At 43.0% G+C, this 25,599-nt stretch overlaps 1 protein-coding gene across 1 annotated transcript in view; it reads right to left on the bottom strand.

Annotated features, from left to right (window-relative positions):
- Positions 1 to 504: 504 nt before the first annotated feature.
- Positions 505 to 25,599, bottom strand: part of adck1 (aarF domain containing kinase 1) — a 430,485-nt gene continuing 405,390 nt past the window's right edge. The window contains exons 12-13 of the transcript XR_007938328.1: positions 16,814 to 23,411; positions 505 to 5,008 (exon numbers count right to left, since the gene is read on the bottom strand). The gene's annotated coding sequence lies outside the window, so the exon portion shown is untranslated. The remainder of the gene's footprint in view (positions 5,009 to 16,813; positions 23,412 to 25,599) is intronic.

Below are 25,599 nucleotides of genomic sequence, written 5' to 3'. Positions count from 1 at the left end.
GTGTCACTTCAGTCAGTAACTTAAAAATGGTGCAATGTTCCAAAATATTTATTGAAAAAACGACATGAAATGCCTCAGTAAGGTGTTCAACCAGCAGAGCTTCGTGTTCAGGAGAGCTTTGTATTGACTTGCTGTGACTCTTGCCTATAAGCAGACAAGTGGACCCAAACCATTCCAGCAAACAATGCTAACCAGTCCTACCAGATCCTGTCGCTGTAGGAGTCAGTAGTTGAGATTCCATTTATTACCTCTTTGTAGGGTTTTAACCATTGATAAAGTCCTGTCCCTGTTGCACGGAAATGCAAACCAGTAAACAGACACTCGTGCATCACTGTGTCTTGAGTTTAGGTAACAGTAAGGCATTACTGAGCACATACAAGTAAACTGGAAGTTACAACTCTGCCCGCTTTCATTTTCAACAAACATATCATTATTAAATATTAAAAATAAAAAGTCACTACATACAGTGATCAGCCACAACATTAAAAACCCTCACAAGTGAAGTAAGTAAAACTGATTGTAACAATTTTATTTTTCTTTAACCTTTATTTAACCAGGTAAAAAACCCATTGAGATCGAGACCTCTTTCACAAGGGTGACTTGGCAAAGACACGCAGTAGCAAACACCAGAGTAAACAAAAACAGACATAACAATAACAACAAACATTAAAATATCAAACACAAGTCATTAGATACATAAAATACAGGAGTTATTTTTATAGTAACAAAGAACACAGGAACTGTTTGAGGGATTTCCGTAGTTGATTTCTGAAGATAGAGCTGAAGGCTTCCAATGAAACAAATTCTGACCGTTTCAGTTAAGACTGGAGTTCCTTCCGAGCAGAGGGGGCAGAGGCACTGAAAGCTTTTTCCCCCGTTTCAGTTCGAACACGAGGAGCAGAGAGACACAAAATGTCATGTGATCGTAGGACATGACAGCTTCCAGTTCTCTGAAGAAAAATACATAAAGAAGTAGGACCAAGTAAAGTGCCTTACAGACCAGAGTCATCCAGTGTGTTGAACGCCTTACATTCAGGGAAGACATGACAGCTTTAACATACAACTCACATTGGAGAATGAGGCGGCTACAGCCATTGATAAACCTCAGAGCACAGTAGTAGACCAGAGTCCAGGACTGAGGGCAACTGGTTGAAGCACACAAACACAACATCCCATAATCAAGTAGAGGCAAAAAAGTAGCTGACATCAGATGCTTCCAAGCTCTGAGGGAGAAACATGAGTTCTTTCTACAGTAAAAACCGAGCTTCACCTTTAATTTAGACATTAGATTCTTGACATGAACTCTGAGAGAAAGGTCCTCATCAGTAGTTAGTCCCCGGTTCCTGTCACTGGTGACCAGCTCTAGAGTTTTACCATGGACACTTCTAACTGTGGGAATATCCTCCGAGGGAATAATGTAATGTCCTGCTGGGTAATGGATTACTGAGAAGCTCAAACTTCATTTTCTAGGTTCCGAGCTGAGAGTTGTAGTGTCAGTTGTGTATGTACAAGGGGTGTAACGAAATGGTCAACTCACGAAACGATACTAAATACTCATATGAAATAAAGATTAAAGAAAATCCCAACAGTAGGAAGTTATGCAAAAATCTAATTTTCTTTATTTTCTTCCTCATGCAGACATACAAAAAAAAATGCATCAGTAAAAAATAAATGCTCTTTGAAAAAAAAATTTGTAGTTTTTTTCCCCCCTGTATAGACCACAATGCAAATAAACATAAAATCTCAATAAAAAAGTGCTTTGTTGTTGTAATAATCAGGATAACTACATTCTTGAATGAAAAGGAAAACAAATAGTCGTAGGAGCTGCAATCTAGACCTACAAATGTCTGAACTGTGAACTAGTTGTACTCGCTGTAGCATACGGCGAACTGTAGTGGCATATTTTGCACACAATTTTTGTTTTTATCCGCAATCTTCTCACCGTTCTCTTGTCGTTTACATAGGAAGCCACGACCGATTTATTAGACAAAGGAGTTTCAGCTAATTCCTCAACCTCGTCTTCCTCCGTTTTGAAGCAAATGTTTTGCTACGGTAGGCAAGGAGGGTCAAAAATCATCAGTTTCAGTGGTGCACGGCGCCCCTTCGCGTTTTTTATTTCGTGCGTCTTTGAATCTTATTTCGCCATTTTTTTTCCACCCCTAGTATGTACTATTGTCACGGCCGAGTGGGGTATGTCTCTCAGATTGAAGCTTTTAAAATAGAATTAAATTGGATAGTTTGGATTACAACGATTAAAACTGACAACGCCACCTAGTAAGGGACTAGGACCCGTTTTAAAAGAGGTTCTTAACCCAGAGGTGAGCAGAGCATAACAACAGAGGATAAAACCATTTTTTTCATTCCAATAAATTTATTCATCTAAAAAAAATAACACTTAAGAATAAACAATAAAAATACCAATAAAAAGTTAACAAGCTAAAAATTCTTAAAATCAAGTCACTACGGAATGGGTGACCACTAGACTCGTCATGCGGGGCCTTCTTTGACGGGGGTTGAGGGGGAGCTTCTCCAGTCCTCAGGGGCCACGGTGCTGCGCCTCGCGATCACGCAGGCTCTGGAGCCTGGGAGAAAGAGAGGATCTGCCAGTGGGGGAAGTAATAACAGGACCCACGCGTCTCCCTCCCGTGTGTAGCGACTCACCGGGTCTGGGCGGCGATATCCAAGCCGCCCAGTATGCCGCAAACACGCGTTGAGCACCGCCGTGCGTTCCAGACCTGGCCCCACTTTACGGCTGCCGTGCGTCTCTCTCTCGCTCTTCGGTCGTCCTGTCTCTGTGCCGGTGCTGTGCGCCCTTGTTTCAGCCTAGTAGTCCGCCCTGGTGCTCGTCATACACCGCCGCTTCTGCCCGGTTATCTATCGTGCTGCCCCTTGCACGCTGCCGTTCCCCGCTGCTTCTGCCGCCGCCGCACTGCCTGTCTGTCTGTCTGTGGCTCGCCACGGCGGCTTGCACCGCAGCGCGCCCTGCGGCTCGCCGCGCTGCCTGTTCCTCTGCTCTGTCTGCTTCCTGCCGGCTCTCCTCGGTCTTAGTCTGATTGTGCCTTTTATTTGCTGTCATTGCCCCAGGTTCAGCCCTGTTAGTCAAGCTGATTGGCACCAGGTGCGCTCAACCAATGTCCACAGTCTGTTCTGATACACACCAGCAGGTAGTGGGTGTGGCCTAAACTCATTAAAAACAAGGGGGGAAAAAAGGAATATGCAAAGAAAAACAGCACAACAAAACATGCAATTTAAAAAACCAACACAAGAATCAAGCAAATAATTCCACAACAAAATATAAGATAAACCACACACCAAATAATCATGCAAATAAAGAAAATCACAATATATAAAAGGCCATATTCCCACACTATATACCAGTGGCACAGTCCTGATAAACATATAGTCTTATTTCATGGGCTGGATGAGGCCCAAGGGCCTTGAGTTTGACATGTGTAGTGTACATACTGAACGAAACTGTAGACCTTCCCACACTGTTACTTTTCATGGAGGCAAAACATTTTTCTGAACTCTTTGAACCTTACACGGTGTGCCACACTGAGGACTTCCTGAGGCTATGATTTATGCTTTCTTGTAAGTGTCTGGGTGAGATTTGTTCGAGCTTGATGTCTAGACATGTGCATGAACTGTAACTACTCCATGTTTGTGGCTCAATGCCAAGATTTCTGATTTGACGACCAGCTTCTCTGTGTGAGCACAGCTGTGGTGTCTTGCATTGAGAACACTGCTGTTCTTCTTGATACTGCATGCTGCAATTACACAAATGAACTGTGGTGGAGTTTTTACAACTTTTACGATTTTTATAGAATGTATAAACTTCGTCAAGCCTCATCTGACACTTAAAGTTGTTAGATTGTTCCTACAGGGCCTTAAGGAGTGATAAAATGTGCTTAACATCTTTATTTCTTAAAAAAAGGTTAAAATGTCTTTACAAACTTCTTTTTACTTGTGAGAAGCCTTGAAGTTTGAGATGACACTTAGATTCAGATATGTCCAAATATTTGATCAAATCGTCTTGAGTTGAACAGATAAACTGGCGCAGCATCAACAGTAATGTGGGCATTGTAACAGACCGTAAATCTACATTACAATCTCTTCTCCCAGCTCCTCTATGCTCATGAGTTCTTGTCATGACCGAAACAATGCAGCTGCAGTTACAACCAACTAAAATTTCCTCTTTAGGGCAGCTGGACTCAGCCTTAGGGATTGAGTAAAGAGCTGAAACAACCAGATGAAGCTCGGAGTGGAGTTGTTGTTCCTTCATGTTGAAATGAGGCAGCTGAGGTGGTTCCACCATCTGATTAGGATGCTTCCTCTTCTGGGCATGTCTGATTGGAAGAACGGTGGGTTCTGGGTCTACCTTGGAGTCTCCTCCGAGCTGGACATGCCCAGAATAACCTCCACAGGAAATCAAAGCACCTGAGGCATCCTAAACAGATGTCTGAGCCAACCCCAGCTGGCTCCCAGTTCTACTTAAGCAAACAGTGAATCTACTTTGAACCACCTCTGGATGTCAGAGCTTTTCTTTGTTGTGTGCCCAGCCACCCTACAGATAAAACTCATTTCAGGTGCATTGCGTGCACAAACTCATTAACTGTTCACTACCCAGAGCTCAGTATTATAAAATGTGGAATGTGTGGTAAACGGGGAGCTTTGTCTTCCAGCTAAACTCCTTCACCAGAGTGGTTCAGTACAGGCAGCATAGACTGGAGCATAATCCAGAATGGAGAACTTGTTGGTGGCTCCGAGGTGCCTGGGGATGGCAGAGGAGCTCCCCACCAAGCTTTCCCTACCAGTACCAGTCCATGAATCCTTCTGTTTTGAAGTGGAGCTTACCAGGGCGTTGGCTTCACTCCCAGTTGGGTCCAGTGTTCAGCGGCTGGGTTATCGCTGACATCCAGAAAGTTGAGTCCAGTACTCCAGTGGATGGTTTGGTGACAGCAGTTCCCACGGTGACCAGAGAGTCCAGGTTCCATTCTTCATCATGTATCTAGTACAGGATAGATTTTCTGCCTTAAAGTTTGCAGTGTTGGTGGTAAAGCAAAAAAATCAAAATCCAAAAAACAATCGTCATCTGCTGACGATATTACCTAGCTAGCTAGCTATCAAGCTAGTTCTGCTAGCAACACTCCACCTATTGTAGTTTTCAGTTTCAGGAACATTGTCTTACCAAGTCCTCACTTCAGCCTCCCCCGTAGGGCTGCCCCATACATGGTTACAGTATCAGCATCACAACAAGTGCATGTGTGGCATAGTGAGGAAAATAAAGGTGTGGTGTAGTTTGGAGCCAGAGCAGATGTAAATCCACTCAATAGCCCAGCGTTTGCTGACAATGCCACTTTCAGATTTCATCCAAGGAATTGCTTTCATCTCTGCCAACAACTCCGAAGGGAACACAGGTTTTTTTATACAATGAAGTAGGAGATATGTTCAGTTATTTAACAAATAAAATCACTTTATGAAACAATTACTTTGTGGCCAAAATATTCCTTTGCTGCCTATAAATCCAACCCACTAACAGGTGCCATGATGAAGCCATAATCACTGTTATTCACTTCCCCTGCCTGATCGGTATTTGTCCACTCGGTTTGACCGCTGGTTTTCTGTAGCTGAGGTTGACAGTTTGGAGGCTCTACATGACCTGATGATTTTGGAGCAATTTAAGAATTCTGTTCCAGAGCACATTGCCACTTATCTCAGTAAGTGAAAGGTTAAATAGCACTTTCTGATAATTATGTGTTACCTCATGGTGATGACACTTGGTCTCCTGGCATCCACAGTGGCAGGAGACACAGGGATTATTCCTGTTCCACGTTGGGAATGAGCCAAAATATCAACAGGGTGCTCGTAAGTCTGACAAAGTTTGTAGTTACTGCCACAGACGATGCACTGGAGGAGGGACTGCTTTGCTTTAGAACAAGCAGTTTACCATTTTCAGATGACACCTACACAGGTTCTTTTAGACCAGTGCTTGGGATGGGCATGAGGGTAGGTCAGGTACCTCAGCAGAAGATGATGCTGTCTTGTGATCTGCTTCAGAGTGAGGTGGAAGTTGGATGGATGGTGTGTCAATGATTTTAGGTAATGAAATAGTAAGGGATCAAGTGTGGGCTCATGTTTCTCCTCCTGCTGTAATTACTGATGCACCTTTGGTGGGTAGTGGGCCTGAAAAGAATGAGTCTGAGTTTCTTGAGGTGTCTAGGCTCTGTTCTATGACTCGCACAATGAAGCGTGCACAGCTGGATGACACAAATGCAACTGAAAACCATGAGATGGGGGACTTCCGGTAATAGCGGCTGAGTGATCACACGCATGGTTTTTGCTCCCTGACAACATGTGACTTTAAATATTTACACCCAAACTATTTTAATAAATTCTTTGTCAGCGTAACATTTTTGGAGCTGAAATGAGTAAATCCCACGGAAGCCGCGGCAAAAGTCAGCCTCAGCTGACACAACACTCCAGCCCGAACCCGCAAGATAAAGAAGCTAGCAAAGCAGATACTAGCACAGCAGCAACAGGTGGAGCCCAGCCATTAACTCTGAGCATGCTCATCGCTGAACTCGAGAAACTCCGCAAAGATGTGACAGGTGAGCTCACCACCTCCCTGAACACTGCCATGGCTCCTATACAAACATCTCTACAAAAGATCACCGACACCGTTGCCTCACACACAGTTACCATATCTGCAATGGAGACGGCCCTCACATCCCATTCAGACGACCTGACGATTCTGCAGCAAGAAGTGGCTACACTGAAGTCCAAGGTGGAGACCACCACTCAGATTAACGAAAAGCTGCAGCTGGCCATTGAGGACTTGGCATCTCGGTCCAAACGGCAGAATCTCCGTGTGATTGGCATCCCCGAGGGAGCAGAGGGGACCGATCCTCGCTGTTTCATGATTGAACTTTTAAAGGAGGTGACCAGAGACGCTTTACCGGATACTACCTTTGAACTATACCGAGCTCTCCGCGGCCTTGGACCGAAACCAGCACAGGGATCCCGGGCCTTTCTTGTTCGCTTTCATAGATACATCGAGAAGGAGTGATTACTGCTATGGGCGAAGAAAACACGAAGCATCTCACACCAGGGCCATCTCATAAGGATCTGATGTAGGATTTCAGTGCCTCACTCGCCAAAAAACGGGCATCATTCAACAAAGTGAAATCTCTCCTTTATAAGGATGGGATACGCTTCGGTCTGATCTACCCTGCGCGGTTACGGGTCACTGTTAATGGACAGACTCGCATATTTGACTCTCCGGATGAAGCGGAGTGTTTCCACCGTGATCTCCGCAGTAAGTGAAAATATGAAGTCTCTTTTCATGTCTTTAACTTTTACGGTGTACTCTGTGAACTGGAAAATACGCAGATCCATCTACCCGATGCTGCGTTTTACTGTTATTCATACTTGTCGAGAACACAGTTGATTTCTGTTAAGCGATGTCTGTGCAAAATGAAAGGAACAGTAAAGGTTACACAGGTGAAGCAGAGGTCTCAGCACCACTTTCCTGCTGAGTTTACCTCCAAAACTTACAACTAAGCTCCCGACATTTAAAGTTTTGTTATTATTCTTTCTCTATTTCTATTTGCTATGAATCAGCATTAGTTTGCACCGATTTTGAATGTAAAAAACTGTTGTTTTTTGCTGTGTTTTCCTTCTTTAGTTTAAGATAGGCAGAAATGGCCGTGTTGTTAAATATCTGAGGTGTACAATTTTTCACAGTGGAACAGGAAGCAAATTCCAGCTATTATTTGGTTGTAAAGCAGTAATTCCTGCATGCTCATCAATGTTAATGGTGAGGTTAGGACAAATATCTAAGGATTGTTTGAATCTGAAGGTGCCATTAAGACATCTGTTCTTGTTGTGTTTGGGACATTTTTTTTCTTTTTGTCTGTCTTTGTTAGAGGAGTATTCTTTTCCTTTTGCTTATGTTTGCTTTGTGTGTGTTGTGGATGCTTTGCCTCTTGTAACTGATTTGGCACCATCTTACCAGAGCACTTAGTAGACTGATATTTTGGTACTGATTCTATGATTGACATAAATCAGAGAGATACACACGTGGACAAAATTGTTGGTACCCCTCAGTTAAAGAAGGAAAAACCCACAATTCTCACTGAAATCACTTGAAACTCACAAAAGTAACAATAAATAAAAATTTATTGAAAATTAAATAATCAAAACAGCCATTACTTTTGAATTGTTGATTAACATAATTATTTAAAAAAACAAACTAATGAAACAGGCCTGGACAAAAATGATGGTACCTCTATAAAAGATTGAAAACTATTTGACCAGAGTGACATGATTAACTCAGGTGTGTCATTTAATTGACATCACAGGTGTTTCCAAACTCATAATCAGTCAGTCTGCCTATTTAAAGGGAGACAAGTAGTCACCCTGCTGTTTGGTGAAAAGGTGTGTACCACACTGAACATGGACAACAGAAAGCGAAGGAGAGAATTGTCCCAGGACATCCGAAAAAAAATTATAGACAAACATCTTAAAGGTAAAGGCTATAAGACCATCTCTAAACAGCTTGAAGTTCCTGTGACAACAGTGGCTCATATTATTCAGAAGTTCAAGACCCACGGGACAGTAGCCAACCTCCCTGGACGTGGCCGCAAGAGGAAAATTGATGACAAATTGAAGAGACGGATCGTTGGAATTGTATCCAAAGAGCCCAGAGCAACCTCCAAAGAAATTAAAGGTGAACTCCAAGGCCAAGGTACATCAGTGTCAGATCGCACCATTCGTCGTTGTTTGAGCCAAAGTGGACTTCATGGGAGACGACCAAGGAGGACACCACTGCTGAAAAAAACTCATAAAAAAGCCAGACTGGAATTTGCAAAAATGCATGTTGACAAGCCACAAAGCTTCTGGGAGAATGTCCTTTGGACAGATGAGACCAAACTGGAGCTTTTTGGTAAGGCACATCAACTCTATGTTCATAGACTCAAAAACCAAGCATACGAAGAAAAGAACACTGTCCCTACGGTGAAACATGGAGGAGGCTCAGTAATGTTTTGGGGCTGCTTTGCTGCATCTGGCACAGGGTGTCTTGAAAGTGTGCAAGGTACGATGAAATCTGAAGACTATCAAGGCATTCTGGAGAGAAATGTGCTGCCTAGTGTCAGAAAGCTTGGTCTCAGTCGCAGGTCATGGGTCTTCCAACAGGACAACGATCCAAAACACACAGCCAAAAACACCCAAGAATGGCTGAGAGAAAAGTGTTGGACTATTCTAAAGTGGCCTTCTATGAGCCCAGATCTGAATCCCATTGAACATATGTGGAAAGAGCTGAAACATGCCATTTGGAGAAGACACCCATCAAACCTGAGACAACTGGAGCTGTTTGCTCATGAGGAGTGGGCCAAAATACCTGTTGACAGCTGCAGAACGCTCATTGACAAATACAGAAATCGTTTAATTGCAGTGATTGCCTCAAAAGGTTGTGCAACAAAATATTAAGTAATGGGTACCATCATTTTTGTCCAGCCCTATTTCACGAGTTTGTTTTTTTAAATAATTATGTTAATCAACAATTCAAAAGTGATGGCTGATTTTGATTATTTAATTTTCAATAAATTTTTATTTATTGTTACTTTTGTGAGTTTCAAGTGATTTCAGTGAGAATTGTGGGTTTTTCCTTCTTTAACTGAGGGGTACCAACAATTTTGTCCACGTGTGTATGCTACAGACTATCAGGTTCACGAGCTGGAATGTCAGGGGTCTTGGCGGTCCTATTAAAAGGACAAGAGTACTTTTGCATCTCAAGAATTTGAAAACAGACATTGTGTTCCTCCAAGAAACCCATCTCCGTTTATGTGATCACACTAGATTATGAAAACCCTGGATTGGAAAGACTTTCCACTCCAGTTTTAATAGCTGTTCAAGAGGTACAGCTATTTTATTGCATAAGCGAGTACAGTTTTCATCAGAACAGGTTATAGCTGTTCTGATAACCTGTATAGTTGCTATCCAAAGAAAAATAAAGACCTGGAAGATTGCAACAGCTGGAGACCTGTTAGTCTACTTAATTGTGACATAAAACTGTTAGCCAAGACCCTTGCCAACCACCTCAACCCCTATCTACCAAACATCATCTCAAACGACCAGACTGGTTTTATAAGGAGCAGGCAGTTATCCTCAAATATACGCCGTCTACTTAATATAATTATGTCCACACCTGATTCACAAGACCCGGAATTTGTAATCTCAATGGACGCGGAAAAGGCTTTTGATAGGGTGGACTGGAATTACTTATTTTCAGTTTTAAATAGGTTTGGGTTTGGTCAGAATTTTATCTTGTGGATTAAATTGTTATACAGCACCCCAACTGCTAGTGTAAGAACTAACTCAGTACAGTCCGACTTTTTTCCTTTATCACGCGGCTGCCGTCAAGGATGTCCGCTATTCACCATTATTGTTCGCCATTGCGATTGAGCCACTTTCCATTGCCCTTAGGAGTTCACCACATTTCACCGGTATCTATAGGAATGGGTTTGAGCACAGAGTATCACTCTATGCCGATGACCTCTTACTCTATGTCTCAAGCCCCAGCATTTGCATAGACAAGATCTTGAACATCTTAAAGACATTTGGTTCCTTTTCTGGATATAAATTGAATATTAACAAAAGTGAATGCTTCCCTCTTAATAATGCAGCAAAATTGATCCCAGCTCAAACACTGCCATTTCGATTAGCCCTTGCTAGTTTTCAGTACTTAGGCATTAATATATTGAATAGTCTTCCTTTATTGTATAAATATAACAAAGCAAAACTGGTTAAAAAGGTTAAATCAGATTTACTACGCTGGAATACCGTTCCATTGTCATTTTTGGGTAGAATCAATTCTATTAAAATGAATGTCTTACCCAAATTTCTATTTCTTTTTCAGTGCTTACCTATATACCTACCCAAAGCATTAAAAAAAAAAAAAAAAAGCTTACTACTGGTCAGTCAATATCCAAAAGGTTTATAGCTGGTATAACTCCTCCAATACAGACTGGTGTCAGATGGAAGCCTACTCATGCAAATCCATCTCTTTACTAGCTTTAATATGTGCCCCTATAAATGGACACCCTACAAAATTCTCCTCCAATCCAATTGTCTTGTCTACTATAAAAATCCTAAAACAGTTTAAACGGCACTTTATAATCACTTCCCTTTCCCCAGAAATGCCCATCTATGATAACCATCTATTCCTACCCCCTACACTAGACACAACTTACAACGGAAGGAGAAAGGGCTGATTAATTTTGAGCAACTTTTCGATAAGGACATTTTTATCTCCTTTGATAGCTTCCAAACTAAATTTGCCCTTCCAGGAATGCATTTGTTTAGATATTTTCAAACCAGAGATTTTGTCCGCTGTAATTTCCCCAATTTCTCCCACAAACCCCCTCACACTCTCATTGATACAATTCTTTCTCTTCCCACAGCACGTGGATTCATTTCAACTCTGGTAAAATTAATTATGTCAACATTATCATCCCCACTGGCAACCAGGAAAACATGGGAAAGGGAGCTGTGCAGTGTCTTGTCAGATGAATGGTGGCAGAGGGCCATTGACAGGGTTAACTCCACTTCATCCTGTGCCAGTCTGACAGTAATTCAGTCCTACACAGGATACACTTTTCCAAAGCTAGACTTAAAAAACTCTTTAATACAAGTGATATTTGCGACAGATGTCATCTGTCACCAGCAAGTCATACACACATGTTTTTTTTCCTGCCTGAGACTAAGCTCATTCTGGTCATCTTTCTACAACACTCTCTCAAAAGCTTTAAACAAACCTGTGCTTCTGAGCCCTTTAACCTCTATCTTTGGAGTGTCTGAAGAATTAACACAATTTACGAACAGGGAAAACAATCTTATCGCTTTCACATCTTTAGTAGCCCGTAGACGTATTTTACTCCACTGGAAGGACAATAACCCTCCTCCCTCAAACTCTTGGCTACAAGATCTGTTGTCATTCCTACATCTAGAAAAAATTAAGTACTGTATTAGGGGATGCTCTGACAAGTTTTATAAAACTTAGAATCCCATTCTTAACTTATTTAATTTTACCTCTTCCTTAGATGACTGAGATAGATTGATTTACTCAAGATAAATTGATGTAATTCCTAATTAATCCTGTTTTTTTTCTTTTTCACTCTATTATTCAGTCAGGATGCTGAAGTAGTCCAGTGATTAAGGAGGCGAGACACAACATACACAATTTATTACAGTCAGTCTTTGTTTGTGTGCTTTTAAACATTTTGAATCTCCTCTAAAAGTTCCTTTGTAATTTTATTTGACATCTTTTTTTGTTTTGTTTAACGTTCATCCGTCCTGTTTTTTTCCTTTAGGGGGGAGAGAGAGTTGTATTTTTATATAATCATTACTTGTTTTTAATTGCTTTTGCTTTGAAATGTAAATGTGGCTCTCTAGTTCGGAGGGGAGGGACGGTTGTTGATGTTTTCAAAAAAGGAAGGAAAAAGGGTGAATTGTATCATTATAGATTGGACAAGTAACTTGTCTTGATAACCCAATAAAGATATTTATGGGAAAACCATGAGATGACATTTCCTAATGTTCCTGGTCAGTTTCTCGTCAGTTCTTTCTCCTGTCATTCCACCATAGCCTCAGCTCCAGAATCAGTGCGAGAACCACATGTTCCCACCCCAGAACACTATGCTGGCGACCAGGGTGCCTGTCAAGAATTTTTAATGCAGACCTCGCTAGTATTCCGGATGCAGCCAAACACTTACCGCACAGACGAGTCACGTATCACCTACACCCTCAGTCTCCTCCCCGGGGCAGCGCGACGCTGGGAGAGGGCGATGTGAATATCCAACAATCCCATCTGTGGCTTGTACCAGTCATTTGTGGAGGAGATGAGACGGGTGTTTGATCACCTGGTCCAAGGACAGAACGGTGGAAAACGACTCAGCAATTTAACCCAGGGAGGTTTGAGTGTGGCAGAGTATGTGGTGGAGTTTAGAATGCTCGTGGCGGAGTGTAACTGGAACGACTCCACTCTCCAGGAAGCGTTCCAACGAGGTCTCAACGAGCGTTTAAAGGGTGAACTCGCCTCCAAGGATGAAGCTGCTGATTTAAACGCTCTCATCGCCCTGACCATCCGTCTGGACAACCGCCTTCGGGAACGACGGCATGAAAAGGCAACCCTGGCTTCCCACACCACTCAGCTTCGCCCCCCAGCCCAAGGCTGCTCCTACTCCAGTCCTCGCGACCTCCGTTCTGGATCCAGCCCACCGGGTCGACCTTCTTCTCTTACCCGCCAGTCTCCCTCGGCTCCCGTCCAGCCTACCACCAGAGAAGAACCAATGCAGCTCGGGCAGGCCCGCCTCTCTGAGGAAGAGAAGGCTTTACGCCGCCAACGGGATGCCTGTCTATACTGCGGGGAGGTCGGACACTGCGCGGCTGGTTGTCTGGTGAAACCGGGAAAAGGCGCAGCTCGCCAGTGACTGGAGGAATCCTGGTGAGCGGAACTGCCTTGACCTCCACTTCGACTCATCTACGCGTTCAAACCACGCTCTTAAGGGGGTCTGAGCAATACACTATATCTGCGTTGGTGGACTCAGGAGCAGAAGGAAATTTTATTGATGAAGCCCTAGTTCGTCAGCTCCAGATCCCCACAGAGCCTATTCACCCTCCTTTATGTGCTCTAGCCCTGAATGGACAAAAGTTGGCCCGCGTGCAGATCCAGACCATCCCAGTTACCATCAGAATTGCAGGTAACCATTCTGAATCAATCACTTTCTGTACTTAGCAAAACCTTCATATCGCCCTGGTCCTTGGGCACCCCTGGCTAGTTTTACACAACCCCCACATTGATTGGAGCCAGGGGAGAATCCTGACCTGTAGCCCAGCCTGTCACTCGTACTGTTTGCTCTCTGCACCACCTCCCGGTAGTCCAGCTCCCTCGGCCCGTGTTAAACCATCAGACCTGTCTAACGTTCCTGCTGAATACCATGACCTGGCCCAGGTTTTTGATAAGTCTCTTCCCCCCCACCGTCCCTATGACTGCGCTATCGAACTCCTAAAGGATGCTACACTCCCCAGTGGTAAGCTTTACAAACTGTCCAAACCTGAACACACGACAGTGGAGGGGTACATCCGGGATTCGTTAGCAGCAGGTCTGATTCGTCCTTCTACGTCCCCCGTGGGAGCTGGATTCTTCTTTGTTGGGAAAAAGGATGGTGGATTATGCCCCTGTGTGGACTATCGGGGATTGAATAAGGTGACTATCAGGAACAAGTACCCTCTTCCCCTCATTGACTCGGCATTTACCCCACTACATGGCGCCTCTATATTCTCCAAACTCGATCTCCACAACGCTTACCACCCGGTACGGACCCGAGTGGAAGACGGCTTTCAATACCCCCCTTGGTCATTTTGAATATCAGGTCATGCCCTTCGGACTTACCAATGCCTCAGCAGTATTCCAGCACCTGATCAACGATGTCCTCAGGGATTTCCTGAACCGGTTTGTTTTGTTTACCTTGACGACATCCTGATCTTCTCCTGCAGCCTGGAGGAGCACCGTCGGTATGTATGGAAAGTTCTGGAACGGCTTCTCGGAAACCGCCTATTTGTTAAGGCGGAGAAGTGTGAGTTCCATGTGCCGACGGTGTCATTCCTGGGTTACATCATCGCTGCGGGGAAGATCAGGATGGACCCTGCTAAGGTGGCGGCGGTGGAGGATTGTCCGGAGCCTGGGGATCGCAGGCAGCTGCAGCGGTTCCTGGGCTTCGCCAATTTCTACTGCCGCTTCATCCAGAACTACAGTACCCTTGTAGCCCCCCTCACCACCCTTACCTCCACCTCCCGTAAATTCACCTGGTCCCTGGAAGCACATTCCACCTTCTGCACCCTGAAATCCCGATTCACTTCAGCCCCCATACTCATTCAGCCAGACCCGCACCAGCAGTTTATTGTGGAGGTCGACACATCGGATACTGGAGTGGGGGCGGTGCTTTCCCAGCGCGCTGGCGGAGACAACAAGCTCCAGCCATGCGCCTTTTTCTCCAAAAAGCTCTCTCCTGCTGAGAGGAACTACGATGTGGGAAATAGAGAACTCTTGGTGGTTAAGCTGTGAGGAGTGGAGACACTGGCTGGAGGGGACAGAACAACCATTCGTGGTTTGGACCGATCACAACAATCTCCAGTATCTTCAGATGGCTAAGCGTCTGAACTCACGGCAAGCCAGGTGGATGTTGTTTTTTGACAGATTCAACTTTACCCTGTCTTATCGCCCTGGAACCAGAAATGTTAAACCCGATGCCCTGTCCCGCATCTACACTAAGGAGGAATCCCCGGAGACCCCAGAACCCGTCCTGTCCCCCCGCCACTTGGCTTGCCTTAAGTGGGATATTGAGACCACCGTCCGTCAGGCACAGCATGACCAACCTGACCCCGGAGGTGGTCCCCCCAACACCTTATTCGTTCCGGACTCCGTTCAATCCAACGTTCTCCAGTGGGTCCACTCCAGCCAGTTCTTCTGCCACCCAGGGGTCTCCAGGACGCTAGCAGTTCTTCACCGGAGGTTCTGGTGGCCCTCCATGATCCGAGACACCCGTGAGTACATCTCAGCCTGCTCCGTCTGCGCCCAGAACAAGACCTCTACGCTTGGCTATGGCATCCTCTGCCTATCCCTAGACGACCTTGGTCCCATATAGCTCTAGATTTTGTTACTGGCCTTCCCCCCTCACAGGGTAATACCACCATCCTCTCCATTATTGACCGTTTTTCCAAATCGGCCCACTTCGTTCCCCTGCCAAAACTCCCCACAGCCCAAGAAACCGCTGATTTATTAGTAACGCATGTTTTTCGTTCACACGGTATTCCGGTGGACATAGTTTCAGATTGCGGGCCCCAATTCACTTCTCAAGTTTGGCGTCATTCTGTTCTGCATTAGGGGCCAAGGTCAGTTTATCATCAGAATTCCATCCCCAGAGCAACGGCCAGACGGAGCGGCTAAATCAAGAGATGGAGGCCACCCTCCGGTGCATTACATCAAAGAACCCTAGTTCCTGGAGCTCCCAACTCCCCTGGGTGGAATACACGCACAACACCCTCCCCAACGCCGCTACTGGGTTATCACCCTTCCACTGCGTTCATGGCTACCAGCCCCCTCTTTTCCCTGAATTGGAAAAGGAGATTGCGGTTCCCTCTCTGGCCGTCCACCTCTGTCGGTGCACTCGGACCTGGCGTCAGACTCGCGCCGCCCTCCTCCGAGCATCGTGCAGTATGCAGGACCAGGCAAATCGTCACAGATCTGATGCACCTATCTATTCCCCTGGACAGCGGGTCTCACTGAGAGCTAAGGATCTCCCCCTCCGTGTTCCCTCCAAAAAACTAGCCCCTCGTTTTGTTGGTCCCTTTGTAATTGATCGCATCATCAATCCCTCAGCTGTCCATCTCAAATTGCCCCGTGCTATGCGAATCCATCCCACTATCCACGTTTCACAGATTAAGCTGGTTCAGGAAAGCCCTTTGCCCTCTTCTTCCACACCCTACCAGATCGTAAATTCTGCTCATGCAGTCAGTTACCCTCTCGCCACGTACGTATTCTGTAGTTTAAAGAATTTGTGTAACTAATTCCTGTCTGTCCTCCCTTCCTTGCAGTTTGACCCAGCTGCTCGGATCGTTCCTGTCTCTGTTGGATTATTCTGCATGTTACCTTGGACTTCTGGTTCTGTCAATCGTCTCCTGCGTCTGTTGAATTAATCGGTGTGTACCCCTGGATATCTGGATCTGTCCTTCATCTGCCCGACCGGACACCCACCTGGCTCGCCTCGGCTGAGTTCCCAAGCCGCCGCTCCGTTCACCCCCCGCCAAGCCTCCGCCTGCTTCCAGCCGCCACACTCGCGCCTTTCCTCGGCGACCACCCACCGTCATCCCCTGGCTCTGCTGCCCCTGCCTCCAGCCCGGAAGACAGCTGATTCCCCCAGAACCCAGTTCCCCCTCCCTCATCTCTCCCTGAGTTCTTCATTAAACCTGTTAAATTCTGTCTCAGCTGTGGGAAGAGCCAGGCTTTTAACTGCTGGTGATTACTGATTGAAGCCGGCTGTGCTCCTGCACAGCCCCTTTTAATCAGCTGGATAACAGAGCAGGAGAGGGAGGGGCTGTGACAGTTTATTTCATTGGTATTTGCACTATGTTGACCCACCGATTCTGTACGTCTCTATGAATCCTACATTCACACGTGTTGCAATCCAACATATCACCTTTGCCATAAATTGTGGTTTTACAAAACTTCTGCAGTTTTTTAAAAATTTTATTTTGCACTATGGCCCTGGAGCCTTGGTCTTCTCTCTGGTTCTTCTCCTGCAGGTATCCTGGTTATAGAAGCCGGTCTGCTCAGCCAGATCTCTCCTCTCTCACACCCAGCCATCCATGCATCTTGTGTTAGTTTGGTCTGTTTTATGGTATCAAAATGCACCACACATTGAGCACTGCCATCAAACACCCTCACACAACACTGATGTTTACTACACACCCCACTGTGTTTGTGTTGTCTTAATAAATTGTCTTTAGTTGCAGAAAAACCTTTATATGCATTTCCTCCTTTGTTGCGGCCAAAGAGCCAGTCGTAACAGTTAATGCTGTCAAAAAAGAGAGAATTTTAATTCATTTTGCTCGATATGGAAAATTAAAGATGTTATATTACTCCATTATTTAATCACTTTCTGTAAACAAGCGTTTCTTAGTCTTACAACATTGGCAACTGCAGACATACATGTTGTTTTCTTTCATTAAATGTGAAATATGACATTGCAGACACAGGTAGAGTATCCATCAAGAGGAAGGAAATGTGGTCTTGGGCCTGGTTTTTCATAAAGTGCCTCCTCCAGTCCAGGATCAGGGTCCCGTTAATCCATCTGATGTCTGAAACCCTCCTAGGAGTGGTTGGTGGTGCCTGGTGGAGTCATTGGGATTTTAAGTGCTTGGTTTAAAAATCATAAGGCACGGCAGAGTCTGCTACTGAACTGAAACTGGCATAGTTCCCCTTCCTGGCAGAAGTCCAAGAACTGCCTTCTTCTGCCACAGAGTGGTCCTGCACATGAACTCCTGAACTTGCCAGATGTCATAATGTGAAAAGCCTCCTTTACTTCACTGCACTAAGCAGACTGGTGTGTATTCAGTACATTCTGTACAAACAAATTCTTTATTTTCAAGAATTTTTTTTTTTTTTTAATGAGTGAAACAGCAAACTTTGGGGCTGTAAAAACTATTTCTCCCACTATGTACAACCAGAATGAAGCTAAACTACGACTGTGCTTATCAGCTTGTTTAGGTAACCCAAGCCAAACTATGAGCACATTCACAAAAAAGAAGTGTTGGCACCAGGTGATGAACATAGACAAATCTAGAGTTTCACTATAATCCTAAGTCAACATGAGGAATTTAAAACGTAATGCAGGCTAAAAGCAGCACAGCTTGTGCAGCCAAAGCAGGAAGCAAAGCTGGAAAAAGAACCTGTGAACTGTGTGAATGTTTAAGTTAATGTGCTAATCTGTATCACTGCTCCATCATTAAGGCAGAACTGAATCTGATTATAAACAAACTTTGTCAAAAATCTGCCATGTGTATTCCATTAAATTAACATGATGCAGATTTATTCTTCTGGTATTTAAGGAAATCAGACTCGGCCTTTCAGCTGCAACACCTACAGTGAGAAACAGTCTGAGGAGCAAGTTAACAATGAATATTAATATACAGTATTATTAGGTACGACTAAGTTCTGCAAAGCTTATAAGATCAACAAGTGCACAGTTTTAGTGCTTTGACTTCTGTTTTTGGATGTCATCGCCAAAATTTTCCAGCGGCAGGATCAATAAAAATTCTGTCTGTCTGTCTGTCTGTCTATCTTCAAGGCTGAAGTTACGTCCCTAATCCCCACATACTGCTTCTCCTCTGGCATATCAGGCTAAAAGCACTGACACAGTACATGACACATTTTGGAACCTCAGAATATTTACTTCCCCTCACAGGTCAGCTTTTGTGAAGACACACAGGGCTTTGGATTCATGTGGCATGAAGGCTTCAGAGAGTCTTCTCTGGCTGACCCTCTGTTCCTCGGGACTAAACTTTTGTTCATTTAGATTTACCGGTTAGTCCAATGAGACAGCATGGCTGAAGGAGGACAGAGAGTAGTAAAGAATACATTAGCAAAGACACCCACCCAGCACCTTTCACAAAAAAAACTAAAGTGATTACATATAAAATATATTTCTTTCTCCTTTTCTTTCCCTGTTCCAAACCTTTACCTTCATACGATTTCTGTAGCAACACATCGAAGACAATCCATTTTTCTTTTGGATGGTGGTAAACAAAAGAATGGCACCCTCTGGGCAAACACACCCAGTGTTTACCAAAAATGGCTGTCCTCTACACGAGGAAAGCACACAGAGTTCAGCCAGACACTCTGTAATGCTGGACGTGTAGCAGAAGACAACGCTGGGAAAAGAAAGGACTAATTAGCTACACAAGTGACTAAAGGAACTGTGTGTGTGTGTGTGTGTGTGTGTGTGTGTGTGTGTGTGTGTGTGTGTGTGTGTGTGTGTGTGTGTGTGTGTGTGTGTGTGTGTGTTAGAGTCTTCTAAAGAAAAGAGAATGAGTAGTAAACAGAATCAGCATAGAGTCATACCAGGAGCTTCCTTTTCTCAAATAGTTAAAAAACTTTTCTCTGCTCTTTGACCTCATTTCACACACACACACACACACACACACACACACACACACACACACACACACACACACACACACACACACACACACACACACACACAAACAGGATGAGTGGTACATTACAGAATTATTGTTTAATCAAAGGTTAATAAGCTGTTTATTCTTTCTATCACAGGGCTGCACATAGAGACAAACAGTCACACTCACATTCACACCTACAGTCAATTTAGAATCACTAATTAACCTCAACATGTTTCTGGACTGTGGGAGGAAGCTGGAGAACCTGGAGAAAAGCCACACATGTACAGGAGAACATAGAGACTCCATGCAGAAAGATCCCAGGAAGGCTGGGACACGAACCGGGGATCTTCCAGCTGCGAGGTGACAGAACTAACCACTGAGTCACTGTCCAGATCTCAAACAATACATTTCCCAATAAAATTACAAGTTATTTTACTGCTCAGTCTTTTAAAAATAGGTCTTCTCTCCAAAGCTTGGCAAATAAATTCTGCTATAAACGATCTGAAGCACAACAAATTATATTTCAGAATCCAGCCAATGAATTTAACCGCAAAGGATATTTTACCAAAAAATACACCTCTAATGTCCAATAAGTTCTTTTCTAAAAATGAATGGGAGTGCCTTACTCACACAGACACTCACCTACACACCCTGAACAAGTGTTGCAAGGCATTTTGGGTCATAACTGTTGTAAATGTAATGCTACAGCTCCATTCCATCCAGTCATCTACTTTTTCTCTTCATTGTATTTCATGCTACAGCGTTCTAATAATGTAATGAGTACATAAGTTGTATGTACTCCTCCCAAGAGATTTTCTTACTGAATACCTAAACCTACAGAAATGGCTTTATCTGTGACAAATGTTCAGCAGCACAGACGCGACTGGATGATCATAGAAATAAAGAAATATTATGTATAGGAAGGCTATAGGCTGCAGTGTTTCCATCTGATTACATGTTGCTACCTACATTAGATAATATTAGAGAACCATAGATTGTAACATGCATAAACCTCAGTCAGATAAAACACATTTTAATAATTTTGTTAACAAGACACACGGCATCCTCTCAGGATAGGTGCTTTATTATTTTGGCATCACTGTGGATAAACTGCATCCTAACATTTAAACATATTGTGATTGTATGTAATGTACTTCCTCCTTCCTCGGGTCTGTTGTCAGGCTTTAAAAAAAATCGAAGCCATGATAGGAGATTTTAGCTAATTACAGAGTTTTTATTGCACAGATGAGTTAGCAGATCAGGTTAGATGGGAAAGTTTCAATCAAAGTTTGAATCCTGAGTAAATTCACAAATGAATGTTGACTTTTAGCTTGATGTGTCCGTCTGTTAGAGCGAGCTTAGAAAGGATATGGGACAGGAAAGAGCTGCATCTGAATGTGGATTCCAGGAAGTTCGTCTCCTATAGCCAGAAGATTCTTTATCACAATAAATAAATCAACACATTACTGGTCAAAAGTTTGAGGTCATCCAGAGAATTCCATATTTTCCATGAAAACTCCCACTTTTACCCATGTGCTAACATAACAGCACAAGGGTTTTCTAATCATCAATGAGCCTTTCAACACCATTAGCTAACACAATGTAGCATTAGAACACAGGAGTGATGGTTGCTGGAAATGTTCCTCTGTACCCCTATGGAGATATTCCATTAAAAATCAGCTGTTTCCAGCTAGAATAGCCATTTACCACATTAACAATGTCTACACTGGATTTATCATTTATTTAATGACATCTTCATTAAAACATATTTTCCTTTCAACAATAAGGATATTTCTAAGTGACCCCAGACTATTCAATGGTTGTGTATGAAAACACTCTGGCTGACTGTTGCAGGAAGTTGAGATAGTTTGGGCATCTGATTTAAATGTTAAAAGGTTGAACTTGGTGGAGACTCAAGGACAAGCCTGGAAAGGCCTTGAGAAACCCAAGAAGGAGCTGGAAAATATGGAATGAGAACCCACGGTTACATAGTTTCCTCCCAAATTGCAGTTTTCACGTAAATCACAAGAAATACAATAAAACTAACTGAGATTGCAGGATCGATTCAGAGCAAAGCACAGATCATGTAAATAGCATTTTAAGTAGCTAGCCAAATGTAAAATCTAGAACATGGTAGCTCTGGATGGACAGCTTACATGATCCTATAGGCTGACAAAGGTAGTAACAGTGACAACTAATGGCAAAAAGCACAAATACATCTTAATTATCAACACAGCTACATTTAACAAAAGTCAGGTCCTACACAGGAATCCATGAAAAATGCTGCAGCACCTGTACTGAACAATAAATAAGTCATATCTTGGAAGAGTTTTATCCATTGTAGTGTCACTCGTCAGTTAGTAAAATTACATGATTATGATTTATTGGAGGGAAAGTAAGAGAATGCATATTTTGGCACTTGTTTCTTTAAGTTTGTATACCAGAAAAGCATTTCAAATTAGAATTTATCCACATCAGTCTTTAACTATCTCATTTTTGCGGAGACAGAGATGTGAAATGTGAGACAAAAGAGCGTTCTTTTTTTTCTATAGGTTCTGTACCAGAGCAATTTAAAAAAAGAACAACAATCTACATCTAATAACATTTAGTCAGTTCCAGTGGGAGCCTTACAGCCAAAGACAGAAACACCCCATGTCTGACAGATGAGGTGGTGTTTTGGGTGATAAGCTTATCCTTTTTTTCCACGCTTTTCTTCATTTATATTTTTATTTCATAGGTTTGTAGAAGCACATTCCAGACATCTGCCTGCTTCCTATTGGACCCTTTGCCAGCTGCAAGCTGCCAATGAAACATTCTTTAAAAACTTTCCAATTCAGGTAGAAGATGTTGACAGAGTTATAGCCTGCACAGTTTCATCATGATAGAAACCTCTCAAATGTGAAGTTGTTCTTGGCACTTTAGCCTTATATTCAGTCATATATTTGAAATTGAATGTGCTGCCATATAATCTGTTGAGAATCTTCTGGACTTCATGTCATTAGATATTACAGTGAGACTTCCTGTTTGCCTGACGTAGTGATATTCTTTAACACTCCACTGTTCTTAACCCTCTACACTTAGATAGATTAGACTCCACACACCCTGGTATTCTTTGACTCCTGTTCATTTTCTCCTAAAAACTCACTGGCAATGATGTTTACTAGACAGCCTCAGCTAGTGAGGTGGATCCAGCCTCAGTAGGGATCAGATCATCCATCGCTGTGTAGCCATCATTCATGTAAAACATCTAAAGAGCCAAACTAAGACCAAAGCTATGGGGTCACTCATCTACTCCACTGTAACTGGCAGATGAAACGGTTTGAACACATTTTATAGAAAAAAGGTCCCACTACTGTGGTACCAACAGCTTCATCCGACACATCAGTTACATGAAGCCATTAACCAACATCAGTTATTGAATAAGAAGAGGCAAACCGCTGTTCAGTGGAGCGAGAACACTGATTTTAGAGTTAAACATCCATCATCTATACACCGATTAATTTTATCCCAGCTGACTGAGGGTGAAGGCAGGGGACACTTGGACAGGTAACAGTCTATCACAGGGCTACACATAGAGACAAACAATCACACTCATGTTCACAACTACAGACGGTTTAGAATCACCAATTAACCTCAGCATGTTTCTGGACTGTGGGAGGAAGCTGGAGAACCTGGAGAAAAGCCACACATGTACAGGAGAACATGGATACTCCATGCAGAAAGATCCCAGGAAGCTGTGAGGCGACAGAGCTAACCACTGAACACTGTGCAGCCCTGAATCAAACATCATAAATAAAATGTATTTAAAACAAAACCTGACCTGAACAAGGAAGGATTAGGTATAATGAAAAAAGCTGCATTGCCACTAATAAAATTTTAGCATTAAAATACTTTCAGTACCAGATGAATGAAGCACCTGCTGAAGGTTGGACCATGCATCCAAGTCTTATCTCATTTTATTTTGACATTTGCTGAAATCTGATGTGTTTCAAATGACAACCTTTTGAGTTTTTCTTCACCAGGCTTTTTTCAGTGACTTTTCATTGGTAGGTTAACACCAGACTTTCTGACCTGATATTCACTCCCAAGCAGAAACACACAGCACTGTCTGTTTCTCTGTACTGGTGAGTTTGTGCATTAAACTGGGCTGAGTTTTATGGATATGCTGGTTTGCCAAAAACTTAGTCAAAACAGGTTATGCCCTCAGTGTCGAAATCTTATGTCTGCACAAACATACGCCATAAAAAAACACAACAGTGCAAGATCATTCCAGTGAGGACATGTGACAGTAGGATCCAGACAATCATCATTTTGAAGCAGATCGTGGATAGAAACCATCCTCAACATGTCACCGCCTGTTTTAATTTGAAAGCTGCATGCTTAGATGCTTAATTTTCATCATGTAAAAAACAATAAAATGTTGATTTTCTTTGGAACCACAGCTATTCAGTTTGCTACCACACTGATAATAAATTAGCACAAATATGCAGCCAGCATGCTTTAGAAAACAACAGGACCATAGTGACGGTCTAGCTGCTGTAAAACTGCTGAGGTGTAGCCAGGAAGAGATCCGTTCTCTTCCAGTGGATTTAAGAGGCTCTCCTGTTGCCACAGACCTTGGTAAGCATCAGGGCAGAAATGGACGACTGCTTTGGGATTTGTTTTGTTCTGTGAGTGGACAGAGTAAACCGTATTTTCCATGTTAAAGCATTTCCACAGTGGAGCATTTCTGGTGATCCTTCAGTCTGGAGAAACTGTGAACTTATCGTTTAAAGGCCAAAACCTCAACCTTTCTCAGCTAATGTTACACATAAACCATGGTGTAGAACAAAAAGTCAGAGGTTTCTGATTCCTCTTCAGAAAATAGTGACATCATATTCCAATAAGAATTTACCAACATTTGAAATAAAGGACAGTTTTGATGAAAGTGACTTTTCTGTCACACAGATCAACATGATTTTATGCAAAGAATGAAGACAAATGTTGAAATTGTTTAATATTGCCATTAATAATTACTCCGCCAAGGAACGTGGTGAAGTTATGTGATGATCGCCGTATGTCTGTCTGTCTGTCTGTCTGTCAGCATCATCACTCTCCATCAGCTGCATGCTGATGATCACATGATTGTGATCCTACTACAAATCCACCTCTGAGGACTTATCAGGACTTATCCATCAGAAATGATCCAAGGAACAACTGATTAAATTGTGGGGGTGTTTCTGACTCTCATCAATTCCCGCCACCCGCTACATATTTAAGTCACGTGATCCGGTATCCGTACATAACGTACACATGCAGAACACAAACCTGTGCTCAGAGCAACGTCATTTAGTTTGTGGGTAAATCTATATTAGATGGACACATTCTATGTTGCTGTGATTTGTGATCATCAATAACTAATAAATAAATGCTGCATTTCTGACATATGGGGGAATGAGCAGCCTTGGAGGAGGACTGATCTCTCTGAGGGCTTTTCTAGTTACATACTTTACCCAATGACTACAGTATAATTTCAGAGAAAAAAAAGAAAGTTTTATTCGTTATCAAACTGATGAAAAAAGGGTTATGAAAAGTAACAATTATAACAACAAAAATATGATTTCTAAGAAAAAGTCTGCACCTCTACCTCATTAATGAAAATGAAATGAAAAAGGACAGTAAACTACTGTCAAAGTAAGACGTTAACTCATGAAAAAGAGGTGACAACAATGATCTGAGGTGACCAGTCCCATTTTAAATACCATTTCAGCTCTTTAAACTGTGAACCCCCGTCTTTTATAGTTTGTGTTTCTGTCTTCATCATAACTCTGACCTTATACTTTCTGCAAAACAAACAAACAAACAAACAAACAAAACATA

This window comes from Acanthochromis polyacanthus, chromosome 1 (genome assembly GCF_021347895.1).
Source record: "Acanthochromis polyacanthus isolate Apoly-LR-REF ecotype Palm Island chromosome 1, KAUST_Apoly_ChrSc, whole genome shotgun sequence".
NCBI classification, from domain to species: Eukaryota; Metazoa; Chordata; class Actinopteri; family Pomacentridae; genus Acanthochromis; species Acanthochromis polyacanthus.
Note: the sequence above shows the minus strand (reverse complement) of the source record. Positions and strands in the feature narration are given on the sequence as shown.